The sequence below is a fragment of the Hirundo rustica genome, chromosome 2 (assembly GCF_015227805.2).
Source record: "Hirundo rustica isolate bHirRus1 chromosome 2, bHirRus1.pri.v3, whole genome shotgun sequence".
Lineage (NCBI taxonomy): Eukaryota > Metazoa > Chordata > Aves > Passeriformes > Hirundinidae > Hirundo > Hirundo rustica.
Window position 1 is genome coordinate 87,342,543 of NC_053451.1, and position 20,733 is coordinate 87,363,275.

At 39.9% G+C, this 20,733-nt stretch overlaps 1 protein-coding gene across 13 annotated transcripts in view; it reads right to left on the reverse strand.

Annotated features, from left to right (window-relative positions):
• Nucleotides 1-20,733, reverse strand: part of INPP4A (inositol polyphosphate-4-phosphatase type I A) — a 111,813-nt gene that overhangs the window by 51,957 nt on the left and 39,123 nt on the right. For all 13 annotated transcript variants that reach the window (XM_040056637.1, XM_040056636.1, XM_040056627.1 and 10 more), the window contains exons 2-3: nucleotides 19,509-19,569; nucleotides 13,363-13,509 (exon numbers count right to left, since the gene is read on the reverse strand). The gene's annotated coding sequence lies outside the window, so the exon portion shown is untranslated. The remainder of the gene's footprint in view (nucleotides 1-13,362; nucleotides 13,510-19,508; nucleotides 19,570-20,733) is intronic.

A 20,733-nucleotide genomic window follows, 5' to 3' on the forward strand; every position in this document is an offset into this window, starting at 1 on the left:
TAACACATTCTCCCTCTACAGGCAATGAGAGGGGGACCACAGACAAGACAGACAAAAGCACCGGAACGAGATCTGTAGTCAGCAGTCTTGGTCAAGTCTGGATTACAACAAAATGTCTAGGGAACTATCTGACCTACCTGTCTGGAATATTCAGCCACTCCACAGACTCATGTAGCACTAATTAAAGTTAGTGTATTCTGGTCAAAACAACCCCGGAATCACAGTGTACTGACAGCACTGTCCTCTGTGCGTGTGATGGGATCTGACAACCTGCTCCAAAGTCACTGAGCTTCACCTGGGCAACAGGACTGCACCTCAGAGTCACAATGGAAACTTTATTTTCTTGACACTACATTTTCCCACATGGAAGGAATGACCCATGAGACCACAGGCACACCAAAAAAAACCTCAAAAGCACTCTTCATCTCCTCACGGCATTGTACTGACTCACTGTGATTCTTACACTTGCTATTTTAAATGTTTATATAAATGAAAAATACACAACACCTTAAGACAAACCAGCAAAGCACAAATTCTTTCTATTCCCTAACATATGTGTTTTCAATAAGATAAAACTAATTTCCTCAGGATTTGAAACCACATCAAGTATTTAGAAAATTAAAAATAAATGTTAGTGTAGGAGTAATATTCTACAAAGGCTATTACTAAGATTTAGGCAGCATAGCAAAACTCTTAAGCTACTAATGCAAATCTGCTGGTGCATATTTCTCCATCAACACTTGTTTTGTACTCCTGAACCGTGTTTTGTTCATGTATTTCTGATCATGTAACTTTTTTTCTTACAAGGTACATGCCTACACCATGCCTAATGACTACAATACTTGGTATCTTTTCAAATATTTTTTTCTGTTGTTCCAGCATCTGATTCCTTTGTGTTGCTGCCATTTCTTCGTCCTGGAAAATAAAATTATTTGTTTGCTTACATTGACCTTTCTAAATCAATGGGAGAGAGGGCTGCTGTTGGCCAAGAACCTGACTGCATGGCTCTTCCCTGCATTTCTTTTTAGAGTCATGTGAACAAGTGGTGGGATGCTGGCACTTTGGAAGCAGAAGCATCTAACTCCTCAGAGACCAACAACAGTCTATGCTTCCCACCACTGTTCCCGCTTCAACGCCTCGGTGGAACAGCTGTGCCAGTGAAAGGAATCCTTTTTAATGCCTGTGGGTAAACAGTAAGATCACCCTGTAACATACAATGGAGAGGGTGTGCTGCTTTGGTTTCCTGCCAATTTCTCAAAATAGTTTCCTTGACAAGTTACAGGAGGCCTGTCACTAGCGGTGTCCCTCAAGGTTCAGTTCTGGGCCCACTACTGTGTAACTTATTCACCAAGGACTTGGATGAAGGGGCAGTTGCCTCCCCGGTAAGTTCCAGTGACACGAAGCTGGGAGAAGTGGCTGATACCACAGAGGGCTGTGCAGCCCTTTGGAAAGACCTCGACAAGTTAGAGGGATGGGCAGAGGAGAACCATTTGAAATTCAACAAACGCAAATGCAGTCCCGCACCTCATGAGGAACAAACCTGGGCACCAGCACGGGCTGGGGGCCCTGCTGGAAAGCAGCTCTGCAGAAAAGGACCGGGGGTCCTGGTGCACAACAAGCTGTCCATAAGAAAGCAGAGTGCCCTTGGGGCCAAGAAGGTCAATGGTGTCCTTGGGAGCATCAGGAAGAGCACTGGCAGCAGGTCAGGGGAGGAGATTGTGCCTCTCTGCTCAGTCTGACAAGGTCACATCAGGAGTGCTGGGCCCAGTTCTGGGTTCCACAGTGCCAGAGAGATATGGGGCTCCTGGAGCAAGCCCAGGGAGGGCAATAAAGGTGATTTAGAGATGGGAGCATCTCTCTTATGAGGGAAGGCTGTTCAGCCTTTAGAAGAGACTGAGAGGGGAGCTCATCAATGTATACGAGTATCTGGAGGAAGGGTGTGAAGAGAATAGAGCCAGGCCCTTCTTGTTGGTGCCAAGCAACGCAAGACACAACAGGCAGAAACTGACGCCCAGGAAGTTCGACCTGAATATGAGGAAGAATTTCTTTACTGTGTGGATGACCAAGCACTGGAACAGGTTGCCCCGAGAGGGTGTGGAATTTCCCTCTCTGGAGGTGTTCAAGAACTGTCTGGACAAGATCCTGTTCCATGTGCTCTGGGATGAGCCTGCCTGAGCAGGAGGTTGGACCAGATGTCCCACTGTTGTCCCTTAAAACCTGACTCATTTTGTGACTAACTTGTAGCAGAGCAACTGAAACTCAACCATGCAGGAATCATGATATGAATCAATGATCATCAATCACTTTAAAACATACTGGAATAATATTTGGAATATATTGAAACTGGCTCTATTTGGCTGCTAAATTAAAAAAGCCCACATCAGTAGCACAAAACTGGAATAAAGAAAGAACACAAGCAACAAAGGAAATAGATACTTGGCTTGACTGTCTTTGAAGTGCTATAAGAGGAAATCAGACCAAATGTCACTGATATTTCTAAGAATTTCATTACAAATCAGTATCTAAGATCAATAGCTTTCTATTGGAAAACCATATTTCAACAATTGTTCCTTACTTGGAAAAATTCCTGTGAGTTTCCCCAGCTTTGACTATCAGCCTTACCAAAACACTATATTCTTTGTTGAGGTGTGATTGAGCAACAGCACTATTAGAGAAAATAAATGTCCCGTAGTAGATATGGCGTTAGCTCTGAGACAGAAACAACAAAAAGTAAAATTTGGTAAGAGAAACAAAAGGTATTTAACTGCTCTGATGGTTTTCATGTGTAAGATGATGCAAACATATGAACACCCGAGGATAAATAAAAATGTTTCAGGTACTTATTTAAAGGTTCATGTCACCTCACACCAACATATTACAGGTTAAAATGCTCCTTTCACACAGAAGGTAACAAGTACTTGTGCAGCTGCAGTATGTGTTGTGCGCATCCTTTATTCTGCAATAACAATCTTTTCTTTCACTCTCAGTCTCTAACAGACCAGATGTAATAAATTCAGTCCAAAATTCCAAGAATTCAAAAAATATTAAGACTCCTATAGGGTATGCCCATGGATTTCTGGAGTACAGGGCTTTTAGAACCAGTTTTCAAGTAACTATTTGAATCTACTGGTTTGTTTTCAGCAGGTAAGACTTACCAATCTTTAGAACTGAAGCAGTACAGTGGCCTTCAAAAATGTATTAAAAAAAAAAACTGCTGCAGGGGTGATACCAACAATTGCCAAAAATTATATAAATGGTATGCAAAGACAAAGGGTGCATATTGATGCTGAGTTCCTTTGCAGCATTCAGTGCTTAAAAATATGAACTTAAATGTCAGCGTTTTGTCAATTCTCGAAGCACTTACATGACTTCTAAAACCGGTATGTTACTACAGGCCAAGTTTACCTGAATTTCACTTTTTTAAACGCAAATTTTGCACGAATATAAAAAAGCCTGAGAATGTGAATGATGTACCCCAAATTACTTTCCTTTCTTAAGTTCATGACTAACTCACTCTCATGACTGATATATTTGACTCCCTACTTTTGCCTGTTAAGGCAAGCCATAGTGATGCCGACTTTTGCTAACTTCTGTTGCCTCCCACCACACTTTATCAGAAATTCATAAGCATGCTGCCTACCTCAGCAGTCAAACCTCCAAGGTTTGCAAGGCAGCAGAAATGATGATTTTGCCCACAGCTATCTGCCTTGCTCTTCAGGCCCAGATGAGAGCAGGTAGCTATATTTCAGCCACACTGCATTTACAGTCCATCACCTCATCAAAGCCACTTTCAGCAACAAGTTAAAATAAGCTACTGAACTGCATCACAGTGTGGGCACACGTTCTTATATCCACTGTTTCTGCTGGAGGCAGTACCTTTGGGCCAAAGGGTAGGACCAAAAGCTGGATATAAACACTGGATCAGAACAAAAGCTTAATTGAGCCTGGAGTCTTCTCTGAAAGCAGGCAATGCTATAGACTGAGAAAACCATCTAAAAATAATGAGCAGCCCAGGTATTCTGTGCGGCAGCTCCATGTTTGCACTCCCATGTTCAGCTGACAAGCATCCTGAGAACTTCTGAGCTGGGCATCACACCCAGATGTCTGTGTTTAAGGTCTGGAGGTAACACGACAGACAATGTGTTACCAGTGTTCCTCGCTGGCCCTCGCAGCTCTGTTACCGTGTAGGTGCCACACTGCCATCACCAGTGACTGGCCACAAGCCTTGCAGCAGGGCTTGCAAATGCTGAGCACTTAGGTTTTTCAGGCATGCTTTGTTTGAACTTCTGTTGACCAGCCTGCAACTTTGTTTTAGGCTGCAATTAAACTTGGTTCAGCTGTGACAACAATTTTTTCCAATTGCACAGATGTCTGTGGCTGATTTGTTTTTATTTTTGTTTATATTTGCATGGTACCATCATCATTTTACAACTCAACACAATGATTAATGTATAAAAATAAAGGTCTGGAATGATAGCAGAGGCCTTCAGACTTGGAGACATAGGATGGAGTAAAAGCATGGGATAAAAAGAGAGAGGACACAGAGCTGGCACTTTGAGGGACTGTGGCTATAGCTCACCCATGGTCACTTAAAGAACTGCAGACGTAAGGCTGGGCAAAATGAGTTCTAGAGTGATCAGTTGTATGTATGGGAGCACACACAGTAAATCTGAATATAACTTGGAGCTGCAGACCGACAAGAAAAGAGGCAAGTTTAAAAGTTTGTCAGCAAATATAAAAATGACCCTAAGTGGATCTTAGATTGGAGAAGAAGAAACAACCAACATGAACATCATATTCCTCAGATATTCAGATCCTTCAGTATCTGTAGTCCTGAGGATGCTGACAACTGCTGAAATGCCTCCGCATACCCACCACCAGAATGAAACCACCTTACAGTCCAGAGGGGGAGGAAAAAGGTGAGCATTACGGCATGGTAGAAGTAGATGTTTTATGTGTTCAATGAATTTAACTGCATGGTTACTTATTGAGACTTTCCCCTATACAGAAGCATTATTTCTTTTTCAGTAATTATTGGATCCAGCCAAGTAATGATTCCTGGATCCAGCTGTAATGACTTTTAATTATAATAACAACAACTACTGGTCTTTAGATATAACATGGGTTTCATCTTTGCACTTATATTAAAAAAAGATTCTGAGTGTAACATCACGTTTTTGGCATTTTGTGCCATTCTTCACTGTTTACATGTACCAGCAGATGCTGTGGTCCCGTGCTTTATGAGATAATTTCTTCAACAGTTAGGAGCACTAATGTTACTGTTTTTAGCCTTTTTAGGTGCTGCAGATCTCCCTTCTACTTTACAGCTTAATTTACAGAGCTTTTATAGATTAAAGATGCAAGAATGAGAGTTAGCCATAAGAGGCTAGTCAGGACAGTTTGTGATCATTTGGATAATTTCCACGTTACAAGCACAATATATCTGCTTCCACTGAAAACATAATACGATTGTCTGCCCACAGAGATATCAGTGTGACTCACGGATATCACTGTAATACATCTTTGTCAAATAATTTTTTTAAAAACAGCAAATGTCACAAAACTCAACTTTTTGACTTTTAACTTTTAGAAGTGAAATAAGTGAAATAAGCTAGAACTTATTAAGCTTGACAAAACTAAATGGGATTAAGTTTAAATTCAGTTATCAGTATTATTAAATTCAGTTATCAATAGCTTTCAATCTTTCCTGATTTGAAAACACCCTGAAAAATTTCCAGTGGAAGAACAAGCTAATTTAAAGCTACTGATTGTGGGTTGTATTCCTCAGTCACTTCCCACCAACTTTATTTGCATAGTTCATGGACAATTTAAAATCCTCAACTTAAACATTCTAAGATCTAAACAGCTGTTTCCATCTGCTCAGAACTACACAAAATATTCACCTAACATTCTAAATTTTTCCACGTTTGGTCTCAATTAAGAAGCAGATTTGTATTTGGAAAGTGTGAGCAAATGTCTTTCTGGGAATTTTCCAGTTCCGAAAAGGCAAAGTCTATTAATAACTTTCTTTATGCAATTAAGGGGGGGGGGGGGAAAAAAAAAAAAAAAAAAAAAAAAAAAAGCAAACTTTTTTCAAGAAGGCAATCTTTTTTCAACAAAGAAAACAAAAACAAAAAATGAAGGAGAGTAGCCTTGACCTTTAAATACTGAAGCAACAACTGTGTCAAAGCCCTGTGAAAACCCAGCTACTAAAGGGTGATGCAGAAAAAGTGGTATAAGTGTACATCTAACAAATTTTTTGTTAATTCTTCCATCCTGAATCTCTCTGTGACTGAATACCTTAGGAGGGATGGCTCTGGGTTAATATAGACAAGATTGTTAAGGGGCACTCGACAGGCAATGAGCTACTAAACTGCATTATTTTGGCAATGAAATTACCTGAGTGCTAGAAAACGTCAGGTATGCAGCCTCAATTCACAATAAAGACTGTAAAAGTCACAAAAATACTGTCTTCTATGCTTCATCTGCACTCTACAAGTTATTATATGACCTAAGCCCCAAAAATTGTTTAGCTAATTTAAATGATTGGTATGGTAAATTACAATCTTGCAATGGATGAGTGTTTTTGGAGATCCAGAGGGAATGAGAAGGTATAGAAGTTTGACTGTACAGTCAGATAGAAGAAGTTAGCATACTTATTAACATTTGCATAAAATCATTTGTCACAAAAATGCAGCTGTACCTGCCTTTTACAACTGCAGATAAAATTAGATCACCTGGGAGTGGACAACAGCAGCATCCAAATAATTAGAGTTAAAACATTCAGTTTTTCTCCCCAGTGACAGTCCCCAGGTCCATCCTGCATAAGTAAGAATAGAATTTGCAAAAACTTATCCAAATGGATTTTCCTAATGTGTTCTGTCTTGTTATACAAGGACTCCTTAATGTCCCAAGATTACAACTCAGAATGCAGGATTCAACAGGGAAAATATACTGTGAATTTCTCCTCAGTTCTAGGAAACCAGTGACTATGTGGTAATTGCCCTGTCTGTTTTCTAGTGACTTTTATAAACCAAAATCCTTTCAGTTCTCAAGTTCAGATTTTCCTTTTTTGTCACTATTACGGAAATGGATCTCAGGACAAGAGATATCTTACTTTTGTGCTAAATGACTTCAAAGCCAAAACATCTCGTTACATTACGCCAGTGTCATCTCTGTGGTGATGGATGCAGCTGGACAGAGAAGAGAACTTTCCTGTTCTGTGAGGCTCCTATTTAGCAAACTGATTTAGTCTAGTCTAATGAAAGATGTTTTGTAATGGATGCCAAGTACTTATTGGTACTTACTGGTGCTCCTGGGGAAGGGGAGGAAGTACAGTTTTTAAACAAGACCCACAAGAGTGGCACCAGATGACTGGAGCTTTTCTGGGACAGTTACAAGCTGCTTTAAGACTTGAAGAAAAATCATGGGACATTTTTTCTGCACTTGCCTCTTCCTTTCACTGCATAGCAGGATATCCAAACTTTCAATTACAGACAAGCTGGAGTACAACCAAGTGCATTTCTCCAGCCTTCCTTCTCGAAGAAATAGAAGACCCTGTGTGGCAGGACTGACTTCATAACTATCACTTAACCCGTGAAAGCAAATGGGATAACACATATAACCCATTGTTTGAGGATAAAATGCACCAACAGGCACCACACAAAACAATGCTGATTTATCATACTTTGAATCCAAAACAGAAAAAGCTTTTCTTCTGGTAGTATATGTTTTTCAAAGCTGATTCATGGAAAAATTATAAAGTTTTTCATTATTGTTCAAGTAATTCAGAAACTAAATGCCACTTGTCAAACTACTGATATGTGCCACATCGTAAATATTCACAAAACACTTTTTTTTCAGAATTTTTCTGCAACAGCCATTTAAGTACACAGTTAAAAATCTCATCCTTGAACTAGCAAAGATGAGGAAAGAGCTCGTGTTTGATAGTTCATCATTGTTAACTGAAAATTTTGTATTATCCCCTATCTTATTGTTAAAAATATGTAAAATGTCCTTAAACTCTAATTTCTATTTTTACCTCATTCATATTTCTACAGCCTACAAACTACAAAACAAAAACAAAATAAAGCAGTGATGGCTTTCTTTTTTTTTTTTTTTCAGTAACAACAGAAACATCAAAATCACTATGTTGATAAATAATTGCAATTCTATGCCAAGTTTAAACTGTGTTAGACTGGCATGTGAAGATACTCATAACTCTTCTACTAAAATGTTAAAAAAATGCAATGAAAAATATTCAGAGCGGCAAACAAAGCTATTTATACATTTATATAAATAATTAGAAACAATTAGAAAGTAAGGCTTATTTTTTCCCAATGACAGTGGATAGTGGATTTTGCTGCACAATATGGCATTGCACAAATGCAATGGCACAAATATGGCAAAAACAGATTGCAGTCTGATTGTTTACCATCTTTTCTGTATTTCCACTACCAGCAGATTACTACCATGACATTTGAATCACTAATTTGACATCTTTCTACTTGTTTTTCACATCTTCTTTTCTAAAGCTATTACTTTAATTCTGTAAGGAAGCTGTTAACTGTTTTTCCTTTCTTAAAGGTTATAAAATCTCCTTCATAGTAGAATTAGAGTGCCTGTATTAACCTGGGCTCATGCATTAAAAAACAAACAAACAAACAAACAAACAAAAAACCAAAACAGAATACATGGAGACTCTCAGTTACTTAAGAAATAAAGCAGTAGAAAAGTATTTTAAAGGAGTGTTTTCCTTTAGTTTCTGTGGTAGTTTAGCTAGGGAGAAAGCTTCCCTTCTCTCTATACTGAAGAGAGTCTTTCTACCTCAAACCAAAATGAAAGCATTCAAAAAAGGAAAGTCAAAGCTAGCTCACACTTGCTGCTTTGCCTCCCACCCCCCATAAAAATCACAGTTGGTGCCGTATGGGTTCAGTTTAAAAAGTCAGCTCTTGTTCCTCTAGTACTAACAGTTTTCACTGAAGACTAAGGGGCCTGTCACATTTATTAGGCAGAGTCTGGGTCAGCTTATAGGATGAGATTACCAGACATTAAGAGTGCCAGCTGAATAACAAGAAAAATACCTCAAGGTGGAGATCTACAAGTTTCTGAAAAATCACAGAATCACTGCAATAGGTTGGAAAAGACTACTGAGATCCAGTCCAACCACTAACCCAGCAGTGCCAAGTCCACCACTAAACCATGCCTCCCAAGTGCCACATCTACAAGTCTTTTAAGTACCTCCAGGGATGGTGACTCAACCACTTCTCTAGGCTGTTTGTTCCAGCACTTGACAACCATTCTAATTAAGAAATTTCCCCTCATATCCAATCTAAACCTCCTCTGGCACAACTTGAAGCTGTGTCTCTTCTCTTGTCACTTTTCACTTGGGAGGAGAGGCCAACCTCCACCTGGCCACAACCTCTTTTCAAGTGGTTGTAGAAAGTGGCAAGGTCTCCCCTGAGCCTCTTTTTCTCCAGGTAAAACAACCCCAGTCTCCTCAGCTGCTACTCACAGGACTTGTGCTCCAGACCCTTCATCAGCTCCACTGCCCTCCTCTGGATGTGTTTCAGCCCCTCAATGTTCCTCGTGAATTGAGCAGCCCAGAGCTGAACACAGGATTTGGGGTGCAGCCTCACCAGTGCTGAGTACAGGGGGACAATCCCTGCCCTGCTCCTGCTGGCCACACCATTGCTGGCACAGACCAGGTCACCATTGGGCTTTTTGGCCACCTGGGCACAGTTGGCTCATGTTCAGCTGCTGTGGACCACACCCCAGGTCCTTTTCCACCGGGCAGCTTCCCAGCCACTCTGCTCCAGCCTGTAGCACCACTGGGGTTGTTGTGATCTAAGTGCAGGACCTGGCACTTCACCTTGTTGAACCTCAGACTTTTGGCCCATCAGTCCCTCTATCCCAAGATGCTTCCAGGACACTATACCAAACCTATCTATGTACACAACTGGAGTTTCCTCCACACAACTGTTTTTCTCTACACCTCCACTTTGAATGTTGGACGGTACTTGGCAGCTGCCTGGTACAGCTCCAAAAACCACCTTGTCTCAGATCACAGCAGATCTGACCGAAGGAAAGCCTCCAAAGTGAACATGCACAACCACAAGTGAAATGCCTTCCCTTAGAAACACCAGATCAATGCTCAAAAGTCCCAGTAAAAATAGCTCAGTGTTAATAGCCGAGCAGCATTTTAAAACTCTTTCTTTGCTCATGTTAAAATGGAGAAAAGGCAAAAGTATCATTTTAGACAGCTTATTATTAAAATGTTCTCAAAGACAGTATGCTCCTACAAGGGTCTGTGCTATAATACTTCTTTCAAATAATCTTATCTAACCATTCTAGACATTTCTGGGGTTAAAATTTAGAAGGAACTGCATTAAGTGTAGGGGTTTTCTAATATGGAAATTACAGAACGATCTTGAACATAAATATTCTGCCAGGTATATATTCTTGTTTCAAAACAAGATCAACATAAACACATTTCAAGAATAAATTATCTCTATCATGCTTGACTACAAACACCCAAAATACTTTGGCAAAATTTAATTTTAGTTTTTATAGCATATATTCTATCCTAACAGCAAACACACTATTAAAAATATCATGACAGAGTACGCAAAAAAGTTGGAACAACCCTCTCTCTTGTACTGCGCACAGAGTTCACTAGTTCACATTGTTTCATTGTGGAAAAATATTTAGGTTTTTATTACTGTTTAAGAATCTGTGTGGCATAAGAACAGTGTTTATGAACAAACGTTTGAATAAACGCTATGAAAAAGTTAAGCAAGGGGTACAGTCTTTGGATGGGTTCACTTCACTAAACTGTTCTGAAGTTAAGCAAAATAGGCAGCTAGATAGAACTGAGTAGGGAAGGATAGGAATCTTCAAAAGGTCATTTTTTCTAACTTTCAAGCAGCTATCTTAAGAGACTATGAAACAAGATTAAATTTGCATTCTAGCATCTCATGTTTAGTAATGATCTACAACAGCAGATTGCTCTTATTTGATCCACCACCATCCCCCTCAACGCCCATTCCCACACAAAAAGAATCTGGGTTTGCTGGAAATTCTTCTGTTTCTTCCCAATATGACTGCAAGATATCTTTTCCCTGAAATTTAGAGGTGGGTTCCTTCAGACCTCAGAAATATCTTCAAGCAATGTTCTTCAGGTTTTTCTGGGCATCTTTTTAAGTGACAGCCATGCAGGCCTGAGATGCTCCAAGTGTTGTCTCTCAGGAAGAGGCTTAGACAGATTTTCAAAATAAACCCTGTTTACTAGCCAGAAAAACATGACTTGGAGCTAAATAAAACCTATAATACAGGGTGAAACAAAACAAAACAAAACAAAACAAAACCCATCTATATATACTGGGACAGAATCTAAATCTAAGGCAGTTGACCATTACTCTAATAACAAAATAAACATGAAAGAGCCCTGACACATTTTCACACTTATCTTCTCAATTCTCTCCTCCTTGTCATCCCTCCCCTTGGACTGTCATTCAAAGCACTGCTTCCAACAGAACAAACTTCCAAACTACAGACAATTCAGTACATAAACAGAGTTTTTCTTCACTGTGGCAATTTTCCAAGTAAGGACTGTGAGATCATCAAACAATTGTTTTTACCACAGAACAATAACAACTTAGTACCACTATACAATAAATAATTACAAAGCAGAAGGGGGGAAAAAAAAAAAAAAAAGAGAGAGAGAGAGAGAGAGAAGCTATACTATTCTCTCTGATATTCTCCTTGGTACTTAAAAACCTCAGAATCCCAGGCTGAGCTCTTATTAATGAACAAATAACTAGAGAACTAAATATACTGCTGCCAGAAGTACATTAAAAATGTTTCTTGCTGTGGCATTTTCCTCCTGCTATCTTAGGAAGATTTCTGGTAAAGAGCAAACTGAACAATATCTTAATAGCTGATAAAGCCAATGAGAGCAACTCAGGATTTGCAACAGAGCAGAAAGCACATTACTCACCCTTGCTCAAAGCATTTAACTCCTCTTCAAACCCAGTGTTGGGACAATCCAGGGAAAGGGCAGCTCCTCGCTAACATACAGTTTTAAGTTTCAGTGTTTGTCAAACTAAGGAGGTATCTGGGGCAAGGGCTGTCACTGACTGTAAGTGCTGCACCCATCAATTGTCACTAAAGGCACATCAGGGATTTACAGACGCAGATTTCACTTCAGAGCAAGCTTTTCTCCCAGCGGTCATGAGTTTGCTATCCATCAGTCAGTTTCTAAATGTATCTTTGTCACAGGCTAAGCTTAACACGCCTTTGTCCAGCCCTACAAATTCACTCCAAGCCTGATTTATCACACAGCTTTCCCTGTGCCATGCAAGGGAACTGCAGGGCAATACAGCAGACAGCATCATGCTCTGTAGGAGTAATCAGAAAAGCACAAGTTGCCAAACAGCCTAAGTTCAAAGAATCCAAGCAATCATTGACTTTCATAAATCTTTAAGCTTGTCCCTAGCTGGACGTAAAGCATTCTCCTACTGACTACTATCATGTATTATGCAATTATCACTAAGCATTCTGTGTTGGCTAAATATTTTATCCACCTGCTGGGTGAATGCACAAACTCAATCAGTAAGACCTGCCATATATTCAGTTCACATCACCTCTAAATCACACAAGTAGACACTTCTGTTTTGGTATCATAATCTTCCTGCAATACCATAATGCTGCACATAGACCTGCATGAGTCCTCTGATGGTCTGCAGACATCCTGCTTGTTGGCTATCACCTAGCTGACATCAGCCACATTTCAAAGCTCCCCATAGCTCCAGCAGCAGAGCTGTGGCAATTACATTTCCCATTTTACCAGTCTTCCTGACATATCCAAGATAGCTGTCTCAGACTCCTCTTGTAACATAAGTACTTTGATCATCCCTGCAGTTTTTCACAGAATGGTTTGGGTTGGAATGGACATTAAAGATCAACTAACCCAGCCATGGGCAGAGACACGTTCCACTAGACCAGGTTGTTCAGAGCCATCCAACCTGACTCTGAACACTCCCAGGGGTGGAGTATCACCAGCTTCTTTGGGCAACCTGTTCCAACGTCCCACCACTCACACCGTAAAAAATTACTTCTTCATATCTAATCTAAATCTACCCTCTTTCAGTTTTCTCTGCCTCTATTTCATACTGAGGTGATATGTCTCAGACACCGCAAGAAGTGCCGCACAGTTATTCTGTATCAGGTCCCAACTCAGATGCTCCCAGCTGAGATGCCCTCAACTGGAAACACCTCTTTTTGACACTTGCCTTTACCCCATACATCATTTTCATGATGGTGTCAAACTGACAGACTAAAGACAAACTTGAACCCACTTACCCTCATATAGGCCCTTCTCCTTCAAAATCTTCCATTGCTGAACTCCAGCTTCATAGGAAAAGTGGTTGCATTACTTCCTAAGCTGAGGCTGCAGCACCGTCCAGTTTCAGGCACCCAGCACTGATGCCAGAGTCAGGTGCCCAGGCTCTGTTAACAGTCAAGACAAAAAGCAGGAGTTGGGTGCCTAATTAAAAATCTGTCTCTTTCCACTGATTACATAAGAGCTCAGACTGTCATACTGCTAATTTTGACATCAAGGTTAAACTGGTTAAGAGAATTCATGACAATGTGTGGCCTGACACTTTGCTGGGTTGAATTCCATCTCTTTAGTATTATCTTGCTGTCCAATTAATTGTATAGTCACTCCATCTAAAACTGCACACCAGAAACTAACATCCTCCTCCCATCCGCAGGTTTCAACAGCCTGCTTTCAATACAGCATGCCAACAATATCAACTCCAGGAATAAACTAAAACAAACAAAAAAGCCTGAAGAAAACTAAACAAGTTGACAGCACATATACCTACCTCCTTCTGTCTCTCCTGCGTCAGTTCTTTGGGTGTGCTTACAGCTCTCACGCTAACTTATTCTTCCTCCACCTTGAACAGTATTTTTGATGCAGCACCATGTTAAATGACTCAGTAGAATCCAGAGAGACCAGATCTAGCCCATTTATTTTTCTAGAAAACCTACTTTCTTATTAAAAAAAGATACTAGGCCAGTTTGATATGACCTATCTTAGAAAAATAGATTGTGTTTTGCCCTCCCTCCACTCAACTCCTTTGTCTTTAATTATTTATTCCTTAAAATAATTTCTAAGGTTATTAGGGTCAAATTAACAAGCCTGAAGGTGCCTAGAACACATTTTCCATATATATAAAACTCAATAGTATCAACTGAATTAAAAAAAAAATCTTAGTAACGGATCTATATTTCACACATAAAAAAGGTACTTTTAAAAAATTCCCAAATTGGAAATTCCCAATGGAGCAACTTAAAAAGCCATTCTGACAGCCAGAAAGTCTGATTGATTTTAAAATATGAGAGATGCAAAAAACTGGATGCTTCTTCTCAGAAATGTAAAATCATGAGTAAAACACCCAAGACTTCCTGGAACCTCCTGAGACCACAAAAACACAGGATATGGCTATAACCTTTGTATGACTTTGTATGTGTTGGACTCTATGATCTCGGGGGTCTTTTCCAGTCTTAATGATTCTACAGGAATACCCAGTGCAAATGTGAAATGTATGTGGGAATCTCTTACACGAGTCTCCAAGAGTTGCACAGTACCTTAAATTCTCATTATTTACTACAATTTCTAATATTCACAAACTGTTGAATACGTTCACATAGGCTTTTTGATTACTTGGGTCACTCAAGCATGCAACATCTGGAAAAGTTGCAGTTATAAGGCATGATGATTTTCTTGATTATATTCAAAGGTTTTTAAAAGAATAAATACATTTCAAGAAAACTTAACATTCTGGAAGAAAGTTGTTTTTGTTTTTCTTCCTCTTCTTGTTGTTTTAGTATTTTGGTATCTCTACCAGCTTCACACACACACACACACACACACACACACAAAAAAAAAAAAAAAAAAAAAAAAAAAAAGCTCTTAAAAGCACAAAACATCAAAACATTTCCTTAGTCTGCAATTTTAAGCTCTTTTTCTGACCGTCATCTGCAATTCTCTGCCTTGAGCTGAAAGTAATCATCTTGTTAAAAGGTAATATTTGTATATGTTGCCTCCTTCAGACAAATTTGGCCTGAATTTTAATATACTTATTTATTGATTCATTCTTCAAACAGCAAAAGTGTGAGTTGTGCATCTTGGTGCTTTAGAAGTAGGTTTGTAGCTGCCTGCACATATCACACAATAGTCAAAATAGGCAAGCAGTTAAGATTTCTTCTGGATATCATGGCTAAAAATGTCTAATTGTGCTAAATGAATAGCTATGGGGCATCCAATAGGAGGGGTAGAACTGGGAGAGCAGGCATCAATCTCTTCTCTTTGGTGACCAGTGACAGAATTCCAAGGGAATGGCCTGAAGCTGTGTTGCTAAGGTTAGGTATTAGGAAAAGATTCTTCACCCAGAGGGGGGCTGGACACTGGAACAGGCTCCCCAGGACAGTGGTCACAGCACCAGCCTGACAGAGTTCAAGAAGTACTTGGACAACACCCTCAGGCACATGGTGGGACTCTTGGGGCTGTCCTGTGCAGGATCAAGAGTTGGACTTGATGATCCTTGTGGGTTCCTTCCAACTCAGGAGATTCTATGATCAAACAAATTCTGGTTCAGCAAGGCAACTCCGCTTAAGGGCAGCACATGAGCAGACATATAACTATAAGCTTCAGTTCCAGTGAAACAAGCAGAAAAGTTAAGATTTCTTCTGGTGTAGATTTTAAGACTGACCTGACTTTTTGGGAGACCTCAGATCACTGACAACTGCTCCTGACTTTACCAAGGACTGCAGATTCTCAGCATCTACAAAGGACTTTTATTGAGATGTCTGACTTCAGTTTAAAGATATGAATCTGAAAATTTTCACTGCCCTCCTCAAAGTTATGAAAAATCCTGCACTAAAGTTAAAAATAACTATGAGCCTATTCTGCTATTTATTCTTCAGAGAGTAGCATGCTAGCAACGCCTCACTCAGTCTGAAGCAGATTTTTTTGTCCCTTACTGCAGTGCTTCAAGCTATTGCAGTCCATACATATGGAGACCGTACAGAATGTTTACAAGTTACTGCACAGTCCAGAACTTTTGATGTGGGGAAGTTTGTACCTGAGGAGCTACAAGGTCACTTTTTATCTTATCTTCCTAGCTAAAAGGAAAATACTAATGGAAGTAGGAAATTACTCATATGCAGAGTTTCCAAGAATTAAAGTAGCATGGTAGGCAGCTGGTTCTGAAGGTAGGTTTAGATTAAGTGTTAATTCTTTCAGTATGTTTTAGTGAAACAATTATTAATGAAACCCTCATTATTATTCTGTGGTAGTTCATCCAAGTATCTCCCAAGGATAAGACTGAGATTATTAACAATTAGGTACTGGATATTTTGTAATTTAAACATTGTAGCAGCTTTATAATTAAAATGTAAACACAGGAGTAAAATTAATGTTATTGAATTGAATGAAAGCTTGGACAGGATAAAGTTCTGAGACTTTAAAGGCCTTGATGCAAGAGTAAGCATTTAATTCCAGAAAAAGCTTCATTTTTGTGCTTGCGAAGAACACAATATAGATAAAATATTTGTAAAAAGAGACAGAAGTCATAAAAAAGAACCAAAGTAACAGCCCACAGATCACTGTCATTTCCAGGCACTCAAAACATTTGAAATCCTGCCTCTGTCTTCTCCCTGTGTCCCCTCTTCAGCTGTCCTCATTAGCTATGTGACATCATGTCCTCTTACTCTTCTTTCTTTCCCTCTCCCTGCATTCAGGCTCTATTCAATACCATTATGCCTTCGTGTAACATATTATTCAAACTTCATCTCTCTCTTCACTGCTAAAAGCCATGGTTAGCTCTGTATTCTAAAGCCAGCAGTCAGAAAACCCTCTAATGGAATACAGAATACTACAGAAAGGCCAAGTACCACACACGATGCAATGGCTGCATGTGCAGTTATTGCAATTATACATGCCACATTGGAATGGGGCATGAATGGATTTAGCATTAACAAGAGGATGATGAACTTCATGCTCTAAGAAACAAAATCACTGCAAGTTTAACACAGCCACACAGGCACACATGGCCTGCTCTGCACTTAGACTTTACAAGCTGGCAAGAAGGAAAAAGAAACAAACCAGCAAATGCTGGTGGGTTCTGGTAAAAAAAACCCCAATCTGTAAAAGCAGATAGTAAACTTGCAAAAATCATAAAGTAGCTGCTGTGCTTATATTAATGATCACCTCTCCTTAGTCAGTCACCCATGCTGTTTGTCCACTCATCAGCTTTAGCAGGGCACATTTTCTAGAGACATCACCCAGAGAACTGACTGAGGAGAAAGCTGTGACTGTTATTTAAAAAGGGTGACGTAACCTGGCTTATACACAATTAAGAAGCCTCAATCAAAAAAATTATGTGGAACTTTACATGTGCAACAGGGAGTTTGGCTCCTAATAAAGAAGCCACTAAATCTACATGAGTGGAAAGAAAGCATGCACCAAAATACCAAGCAAGCATGCAAACAGAAGTGGTGGTATTCTCTTTTTCTTCTCTCCTATTTTCTCTCCAGACCTGCTCTAACACAAAGCTTCAAGCAGGTGGTGAAAACTGACAAAATATGGAGTGGGTAGCCCAGCCAGGGCCGTATTTGAGAAACTCTTAATTAGGATGATATGCTGTCCCTGTAGGGGAGCCCCAAATGCTGGATTTTAGCTCTATTATTATGGATTTCTTACCAAGTGTGGAGACAGACCCCACAGGGGAGAAAAGTCATAGCTGTCTTGGGGTAGAATGACAATTCTTTTTTAATTTCTTCAGCAAGAAGCAGCACTGCATTGGATGGAGAGGAAGGATTGCCTCAGGCATTTCTTTTCCAATGCAGACAATGATTAATAAAAGAAAGAAAGATGGTATGAATGACTAGTATTACTGCAATTCCTTTTAAGTCACAATATAGCTACAGGGTCTGGCAACGCTCATTTGCTGCTGGCAACTTCATCCTGGCCTTCTTGGGATTGAGGAAGATCTGTAAGTGCATGCCTGATTCCCAAGTTGTTCTTCACTGAGCAGTTCAATATGGTGAAAGGAAAAAAAATTACACATAAACCCCTAGAGCATCCTGTTGTGCACTCTATTCCATGCTGCCCCAATTAAATAACTGAGTCCATGGTATTGACCATTTCCTTTAATTTCAGATGCAGGGACAGTCATGGCAGCACACCTCTCTAGACTTCTCAGTAATTGATTCTCAGTCTGCATTAAGACACACATTTAACACAAGAAAAGCAATGCTGCAGGAGAAAGTGCATCTGCTGACTTTGCTTGAGCTTACAAACGAATTTGATCTCCCTTAGCAGGAGCAGGGGAATAACATCTCTGAGGAGTCAATAGTGTTCACCATTGACTCTACTCCACCATTCATTACTTGCTGAACTCTATAAAAAGGTGCTGAGGGCACTGCAGCAGGGACAAGGACACTGAGGTCCACCCTCAATATCTGCATGCAACCATAAACATCACATTTGACTGCGAGCATCCTGTTTCACCTCTCACTACCTCCTATTCCCACACCAGCAAAACTTCCTGCCTCTACCAGAAGACTCATTTTATTAGTCTGCTTCAGACCGCCTTGCAGTTCAGGCCACGTCCCCCATCTCATCAGCATATGTGGCCCAACTTCTCTTACTTTCTGGAATACCAGAATCAGCTGCTCAGCTCAAAACACAGCTGCTCTGCACACAGGAAGCAAGAGGAGTCCTACGACTGAACTTTGCTTGGAAACAAGTGGCCAAGAGTCTTCTCACTTCTGCTAACAGGAGCCCCACTAGGTCACAGATTTCTCTCTCAGTGCCTAGCAATGTGACCATCAGCCTCTGCACCCTGCCACACCACAGGAAAATAGCTCTTTCACTGAGGAGAAGCTCTTTCACTGAGGAGAAGCAAGTACTTGGCAAATGTTTGTGAAGTGCCTAGCAGGGTTCATTTCCCATCCTGAAGGATACAGCTCTATGCTACAGCAATGCTCAATGAAAGGCAGACCTGCCTTCTTCCATCTCTGGATGTTTAGGGGAAAAACCAAAGAAAGGTTTGTTCCTACAGTAGAAACAGGCATCAGATATTGGCCTTAAAGCACAGGCTGTACTTTAAATCTCACAGATTTCCAGAAACACATCATTTGTCCAAATACAAACATATCATACTGTCACTAACTATTGAACTTCCTCACCTTCCATGAGCAATGCACCCAAATAAGAACAAAAAACCCCTGCCCAATATCATGAACTACTCATAATACAAACAGGACAAAAGCACGGCGTTGGTACCAGAACATCAGATCTTGTCAGCACTTCATTATTTCCACGGCTGAAGTTCCTTTAGATTTGTCTGCCTCTAATTTATGATGAATCTTTGAACCCTTGCCTTCAGTGTCAACAGATCAACACATTACAGTAGTAATCACTAAAATTATCTTACCTTACTCCACCTTTCACAAATGAAATTCACCATGTGCATCCAGTTCTTTTTCTAATGAAGTCTGAAAGACACAAAAAGGACAAATTATTTCTGACTGAATCAATAGGCTAGTAATACAGGATTTTTTTTTTTTTTTTGGGGGGGGGGGAAGACGGGGGGGTAAGTAATAAACATAGGAACAGAACCCCACTAAAAACCTGTGAAAAAAAGTGCTGAGTGTTAACATTTTATAACATAGTTTCTCTATCATTTGAAACAATTTTTTTCAGTCCGTTTCACACCTTCACCTCGTTATTTACACTCAGAGAACAGTCTGTATAACTGGGAGGTAGCAAATAACTCTGTGAATCAAATTTTTTATCTTAAGGTCAAAACATGAACTTTTCAAGTACTATGCTTTCCAGTATAATTCTAACCTGAAATATTTACCATTTTGCTTCAACAGAGCATGTTAGAAATCTTTGACTGTGGTACCCCAAAGCTGTGGCAAGTCAACAGGTTCCTACACGAAGATGCTTCTATATTAAAATGTATTAAGATGGGGCAACTATATAAACATATACAGTAAGATTAAGAGATAAATCCTTAAATCACAGAAAAATGCAGTCATATGCAAAGCACTCCTCAAAACATCGAATTCAGGAAAGATTCCTACATAAAGCAGTGTTCAAACGCGTGATGCAGTAATCAAGATGCAACTCTTCAGTATACAGCGAAACTAACAAAGGGGAACCAGGACTGAAGCAAAAGAAAGAAGCTAAAAAGTACTAAGACAAAACAGCACACTGCAAACTAACAAGAACTCCTGCTACCAATTGGGAGCTTATCAACTGAAAAAATCCAAGAAGAAGGAAGGCCTTGGAGTCAGATAGCACAGGCACAAAAAGGGAGCTACTTCACTAGGGTGTACCAGCCAAGGTGCTCCTGTCGCTGCAAGAAGCAGCAATGAAACTACAGTAAGCTAAACACCGCCCGGGTCACTCTGCAACATGCAGAGGAAGGCTTGCCCGGACACGGAAGAGATACCTTCTGCAAAAACACTGTTAAACTCAGCAAAGTGGAAGCTGAGATGAGTTACAATTTGCTCTGTAGAGATACACGAAGAGGGCTTTCACTAGTAAGGTGAGGAACAAAAAATGTTAAGACAAACAGGATGTAAACAAAGTAACAAACGTAAGCTGAATAATAGCAACAAAGACAGTTTAGCCAAGGGTAACCTTGTTTT